General features: G+C 42.2%; 1 pseudogene; it reads right to left on the minus strand.

Annotated features, from left to right (window-relative positions):
* Window positions 1-2,440: 2,440 nt before the first annotated feature.
* Window positions 2,441-3,922, minus strand: LOC125439051 (annotated as a pseudogene).
* Between the last annotated feature and the right edge of the window lie 3,507 nt (window positions 3,923-7,429).

Raw genomic sequence — 7,429 nt, forward strand, 5'->3', positions numbered from 1 at the left:
GGCTGCACCTCCCTCCAGCTGTGCTTGGCTGCATCTCATGCCTCTGTGCTGGCCCTTGCATGCCTACCCCCAGTCAGTTTGGTGACACCTGGTGGAGTTTGCCTTCCCTACCCCACTTGGGTTTGAGAAAGATCACCCATTGCCTGAGAGAACTCCCCCTGCCAAGCAGCCCCTGTGGCTATTTTTTTAACTGTGCTAAACAGAAATGGAGTGCATGGCCACTCACCAGCACACCTTACAGAGAACACTGTTCATGTGTGATCTGACACAAGATTTGTAACTATTGTTGGCTACACTGAAAGCAGTGGTGGGATTCAGCCGGTTCATTCCAGTCAGGTGAACCAGTTGTTAAAAGACCCCTCGCTCCCCTTCCCTGGGAGAGGGAGTGATGGGTCTCTTGGTGCCTTAAAGCTTAGGGTGGGGAGGACAGCCGAGCTGGGCAGTGTGTGGGGGGGGGGGGGGGAGCAGAGCAGGAGGGGGCAAACCTGTAGCTAAATATTTAGAATCCCACCACTGTCTGAAACCATTGAAGAATAAATAACTAGGGATACTGCTACATCTTCAAGGAAACCATGATGAGTTTGACACAGGATTTCACATGAGGCTGGTGAACGAGGCTATGAACAAATTCATTTTTAGATGTAGATGGGATGCTTCTGTTGTTTCACAAAAGCAATTTAAATATGAATAGTCCCTGCTATAACATGAAGATACTACCCTCTGAAGATGCCAGCCACAGATGCAGGCGAATGCTACTGGAACATGGCCCTACAGCCCGGAAACCCCACAAAACTCCATACTTCGCATTAAATGGCATTGCCACAAACTTTCACAACTTTTAAAGAAGCATGTGCCAAATGCCCATGAATTAAAAGGGTGAGTTCTCCCAGCCCCTTTCTAACTGTAGAACCAGCCACTTTCCAGCTGTAGAATATAGTGATGCATTCGACTATATTCTTGAAGGTCACCCTACCCAAACCAGTGAGCAGTTATTTGGGATCATGCATTGCTGCAGAATGAAGGGAGAAAGGGGGAGAAATTTGTTTTGAGCACTCCTTCTGTCCATGGTTCACTGGATTCTATTTGCCATTTGCAGTGAACAGGAATAAGAATGAAAGTTCCCATCCATAATTTATAGGGCAATCCTATGCAGTGGGTTGTGATTTATGGTATCTGCTAGTAGGAGGAATTTCCTTCTCCACCTTCCCTATTCCCTAGCAGTCTCCTGCAACCTGCACACAGGCATCTCTGGGGATGGTGGCGGGGGCTGCAGTGGGAAGACAGCTGAGATTGCCTTCCTCTCTTTCCCATTAGTGCAATGTTGAGCCCAATGAGAGCTTAAACACATTCTAACGTATTGTCGAAGGGATTAAATTGTCAAAAGATGATCTACGACTTCTGTTGCCCTTGGGAAAATGCATGATGATACCTAAATTATGTTTTTCTTGCACAAAATTATTGCTCCTAGCACGCAAGAATATAAGAAGTCAGAGGTCTAAAAACTGAATTCTCAAAATTCAAAGCATTGATATACTGGAGAGAAGGAACTAAAGCCATCTTTTCTTACAGACTGTGCAATACAGAACTTTCTAGCAATGCTGGGATAATTCCCATGAACTATGGAATCCTATATAGGTTATGGGATAAGCAAGTAAATTAATCATCATTCAGCTATTTTTTATGCCAAGGGCAAGGGAAAAGGAGCAGCAACTGTAGACCCTTGTCCTTGGCAACAGGAACACGCTTCCCCACCCCCACCTCCAAAAGCAATACTATTGTTATGTTACCATTTGCTACAAGACTCCCCCTAAAGTAAATCTTATTGTTTGCTTTGCAGAATTCAGTAGTAAAATGTAAATAATAGGACTTAATATCTGCTGCTGCAGAAAGTCCTTCCACAGAAAATAGGATGAACCGGTATAGCACAGACAGGTAAAATGAATTATTCTTAAATATTTATATGCATCTTTTTTTATAATGCTTATCAGTATATGTGCCTGCAATTTGTTTCATTGTAACAGATGTGTAAGCTAGAATCTGTAAAGTAAGACCACAGGTTTCATTCTGTCCATCATTGTCTTCAGTGACTGGGTATCCATATAGCAAGGCAGAATATCCTGCAATATTTCAAAGAGGCAAACATGCTTGCAACAACATTGCTGAAGGCTTTATTTTCCTCTCTGATCCCATCTGTTGGGCAGGTTGACTGCCTGTCTGACAGCCTGGGCTTCTGCCTCTTTCCCTTCCTACCTGCTAGAGTAAGCAAACAAAGTCTTAGCCTTTGTATCCTGCAAGAAATGTGGGCTCTTAGCCCACAGAGGGGGAAGAAACCATATCTAATATTCTCTTATCTGATCCCCTGCCTCTTTACTATCAGACTGTCTATGAAATCAAAAGAAACCCTTCCCTCTATTTCCTATTCCTTCCATCTGCCCTGTCTTTACTCCTTCAATGTCATATGAACCAGCTAGTCAACCTCACAGTTGCTGTAGCCATACCCATTGTCATACCAGGAGATCACCTAGACCAAATTATCATTGAGGGCAATACCACCAGCAGCATCAAAGATGGAGGAATGGATATCACCATTGAAGTCACAGAGGACAATCTGGTCCTCTGTGTATCCCAAAATACCTTTCATTGGCCCTTCAGCTGCTGCCTTCATAGCTTTCTTGATATCATTGTCCTTGGAGGGTTTTGACAAGCAACATGTTAAATTCACAACAGAAATGTTTGGAGTTGTGATTCAAAAAGCCATCCCTGTGAGTTTTCTGTTCAGCTCAGGGATAACCTTGCTGACAGTCTTAACTGCACCTGTAGATGCAGGAATGACATTCTGAGTAGTTCCCCTGCCATCTCTCCACTGCTGTCTGGAGGGACCATTCAGTCTTCTGTGGGGCTGTGATGGCATGAACAGTGGTCATGAGTCCTTCAACAATGTCATAGTTGTCATTGATGACTTTTGAAAAGGGCGTCAGACAATTAGTGGTACAGGACACATTGCTGACAACTTTCAAAAAATTGTTGTATTTCTCATGACTGACACCCATCACAAACATGGGAGCATCAGCAGAGCAGGCAGAGATGACAACACATTTTGCACTGTCCTTCCAGTGAGCACTGACCTTCTCTGTGATGGTGAAAACTCCAGGAGATTCCACAATATACTCTGCACCAGCCTCGCCCCATTTGATGTTGAGAGGGTCACACTATTCTGTGATGGCATTTCTTTGGTGTAAAAATATAAATTAGTTAGAAAAGTAAATAATCACAGATGCTACTTAATAAAATATCAGAGTAAATAATCATAGATGTTTAGCTTAAATAAACTTTATTTAGCTTAAATAAACTTTACTAAAAAGAATAGAAGATAAGACTAACATCATAGAAAACAATAAAACGGTTTTCTCTAATCTGAGCTACATACTGGTTCTACATTATGAGAAGGTGTGACTCAAATTAACTGAGAACAAAGAAGTTTACAATTTCCTCTCAAGTGTGTATGTGCACTGAAACACATTGTCTACGGCAATAAATTGATTAGTCAATGACAATCAATGAATCCCTTAATTAATGCAGGTAACTAGTTACTTTAAGCCCATTGGCTATACTAATCTAGCTAATGTTTTCAACAAACAGCATCATTAACTCTTTCATGACTGAAGAGCTGACACTTGCATATACCAACACATTTCCATTGATCACAAGTTTCCTGTTCTCAGCCTTGACAGTGCTTTTGAAATGGCCATGACTGGAGTCATATTGGAACATGTAGACCATGTGGCTGAAGTCAGTGAAAGGGTCATTGATAGCCACAACCTGGACTTTTCTTGAGTTGACGACTGCTCTTGTAACCAGGTGGCCAATACAACTGAATTCATTAACTCCAACTTTCACAATCTTGGCTTGAAGAAAAGCATCCATAGGGGGGTCCCAGACTAGACTCAGCACCATCTGACTAGACTCAGTGACCATGTGAGGAGGTCACTACCTAGCCTTTCTTGATAGGAAAAGTGCTCAAACACCCTTGTCATTTTTGTTGTCCTCCTTTTTTTACCTTTTCCAGCTTTGAGATGTCCTTTTGAGATATGATGTTAATAACTCCACACAGTTCTTCAGAAGAGGCCTCCTCATAGCTTTATATAAAGGCATTGTATCATTCTGCCATAAAGTTCACTGTTGATAAAATCACACAGCATTCATGACCACAGCAAGAGTGGAAATGCCTTGCTAAAAATCTGTACATACTAATTGCTAGCACTGTTTATTGTTTGGGGTTCAGCAACTCCTGTCCATATCACTGGGTGCTGACAGTAGAATGACAGTATCCTCAGACAGAGTTGATATTTGGAATAACAAGTGGTATATGTTCAGGTAGTGATATCATACACCTAATTTCATCACCAAAACGTTGGAGATTATAGATGGGGGGTACAACTGGTAAAATCTCAGTCCTTCTTGGTGTAACTTTGAAACAGATGGATGCTGTCTCCCGGCAAGGACCTGGTGTCCCTAGCAATAGGAAGCCAGAGTTGGCCATAGGTCTTATCTGCTCCCTGGGCCCAGAGGGGGATGTCTTGTTCATTTCATCCTATTTTGAAAGAGTGCTTATAAACCTGAGTAGATCAACTGAAGTCAATACAGCAATACAAGGTCATGCTTAAATTCCTTGCTAAAGGGCAGCATCTGTGCTCCTGTTTTGATTTTGCAGTAACAACACTGACTTGGAAATACATTCATCATGACTTTGTTGACAATCTAGTTGTGAGATACCACAGCATGCAATTCTGGAGAGATGTCACAGTATTCTATTAAAATAACAAAGGAAGACAACTAAGAAGCGAGCTTGATAGGTTACTAAAATATTACTTATACCAAAAAAGTAATACACTGTGGGGGGGTTTCCATATCGGTCTTTTACAATTTGCAGAGTGTAGAAACATGAGATTTCATTCCTTTTTAATGTAATCCTGCTTAACTATTTGGAAAACAAGCTTGAATCTGGGGAATAATCAGGATTAGAGCACAAATATGTTCATTCATTTAAAAAATGGTTAGAGAAGGACAACAGTTCCATGCCCTGCTAATAAGCAAATAATTTGCAAACAGTAGATTTTTTAAAAATACCCTTGGCAGGAGGAATGAGCAATGAGAATCTTTATAAATCACCTTGGGGATTTTGGTCAAGAGGTGGGGCATAAATATCTTAGGCAAATCTTTGTGTAAACACAGGGATTTGGATAGCTAGCAAACAGCAGTATAATAAACAAAGGTGCCCAAGCAGAAACTCTACAGACATGAATGTCGCAGCAGTGCTACAGAGCTTGCTAGATCACCCCAATTATGGATTGCTGTTTGTCTTACAGATTCACAAACTCGATTATAGTGAAAATATAGCAGCAAGGATTTTATATCATTATTTCCATGGTTAGGTCAGGGTGGTTAGGATATTGCTATTGCTGTGTTGGTCCCTCAGAACAGAAACAAACTTGAACACAGGAAGCTGTCTTATACTATATCCCCACTGGTCTATCAAAGTCAGGATTGTATACCCTGACTTGCAGCAGCTCTCCAGGGTCACAGGCAGAGGTCTTTCACATCACCTTCTTCCAGATGCTTTTAACTGGAGATACCAGGGGTTGAACATAGGACCTTCTGTATGAAAACAAGAGTTCTACCACTGAGCCATGGCCCTTCTCTGAAACAATGCAATGATACATTTTCATTTATTTGATTTATACCCCGCCCTCCCCTGTAGGGCTCAGGGCAAACAACAAGCAAATATCAAAACACTAATCAAATATCAAAACAGCAAATATCAAACAGCAAATATCAAAACAGCAAAACAGCAGCATCAATAAACATAATAAACAGCATCAATAAACAGAACAGAGGCATCAATAAACATATTCCCAAATATGAAAAAGCAAGAACATCAGTAATCATGACATAACACTATAATAACATTTCATAAAACAATAGCAGAATAACATCATAACATAACAGCACAATAACAGATTATCACATCTTAAACATAATAATATAACATAATAATATATCACAGACAACAAGAAATGGCCCCAACAATGCCATCCCCATGTCCAATCCACCCCTAGCAACCTATCCCCACTAACTCACATACTAGCTCAAGCAAAAAACAACAACACTACACCCTTTGGGACTCACAATAGATCATATAAACGGCAACTAACTACTAAAGCCTACAAAAATCGAACCACCTACTCTAAGCCTACAAAACTGACTACTATTAATTGCTGTTGTATACTCATCGTGTTCTACACCACCCTGAGCCCTCAGGGGAAGGAAGCTAATAAATTTAAAGTATAAATATAAATAAGTATATAAATACCTAAACTAGAAAAAACTACAAGATTTACAAAAGAGATAGACTACAGAGTTAAACTACAAAAGATACAACTACAAACTACAAAGGAGAATAGACTACAAAAGGGGACTGACTACAGGAACTATAAAACTACAAACTACCATCCCCAACCTTTGGAACACAATAGGATCCCTTCCCTATAGGAATAAGTCATGAATGGCACTGTAAGATAAAATCCAGCAATGTTTCTCCTGGCCCTCCCACCCCAAAACTGCCACCCAGCACCACAACCGCTGTTCACAAAGTAGATTCACAAATATCTTCACAGAGGCACCTGCCACTGGCCTCCATGGCCCAATCTGAAAGAGCACAATGTAGTCCAGGAGGGCTAGACAAAGCTCAGCAGAAGTCAACCCCTTTCAAGGGCACCCAGCTCCGTCAGCATTGCCTCTTTCACTTGCAGTGCCTTCTCCTGCCGTCCTGAAGAGGCCTCTGCCACTGGCCTCTGCTGCCTAATACGGTCTGTTCGGTTCTACCTTCAATGTTTGCCTCAGCGCTTCTGGGCATCATCCTCTGTTGCACTGAGGCCCCTGCCACTGGCCTCCAGCTCTCAGCCCAGTATGGCAACACCAGTCTTTCCGAAACAATCTCAGCCGCTGCCATCGCTGCCGCCGTCGTTACAGCCGCCCTTGCAAATGATCGAGTGACATTCCCTCTCACTCATCGCCTCATGGTGGTCCCTGCCACAAACCCCTGTCAACTGGTACAGCAAGGGCCACTTTGCCGTGGTCTATGGGTCACCAGGTGCTGCTCCTCCTGTCAGCTACTCCTCAGTGCAAACAGCATGCACAGCTAGTCGTTCATGGAGCTTCCCAATTAACAAACTGATCCAGGTGTCATCTTGATGGTAATCATATTGCTGGTGATGCTGGAGCTGCCAGAGACACCATTGGCCAGTTGGAGAAGCCGGCCGGTCAGAGCAGGCCCATTTCCCCACAGTTTCATTTGTTGCATAATGTCATTTGTTCTACGGAAATACTGGAGTCCTGGCTCCTGCCAAACATTCTGTAGTGGTGACAATGG

This window comes from Sphaerodactylus townsendi, linkage group LG01 (genome assembly GCF_021028975.2).
Source record: "Sphaerodactylus townsendi isolate TG3544 linkage group LG01, MPM_Stown_v2.3, whole genome shotgun sequence".
NCBI classification, from domain to species: domain Eukaryota; kingdom Metazoa; phylum Chordata; class Lepidosauria; order Squamata; family Sphaerodactylidae; genus Sphaerodactylus; species Sphaerodactylus townsendi.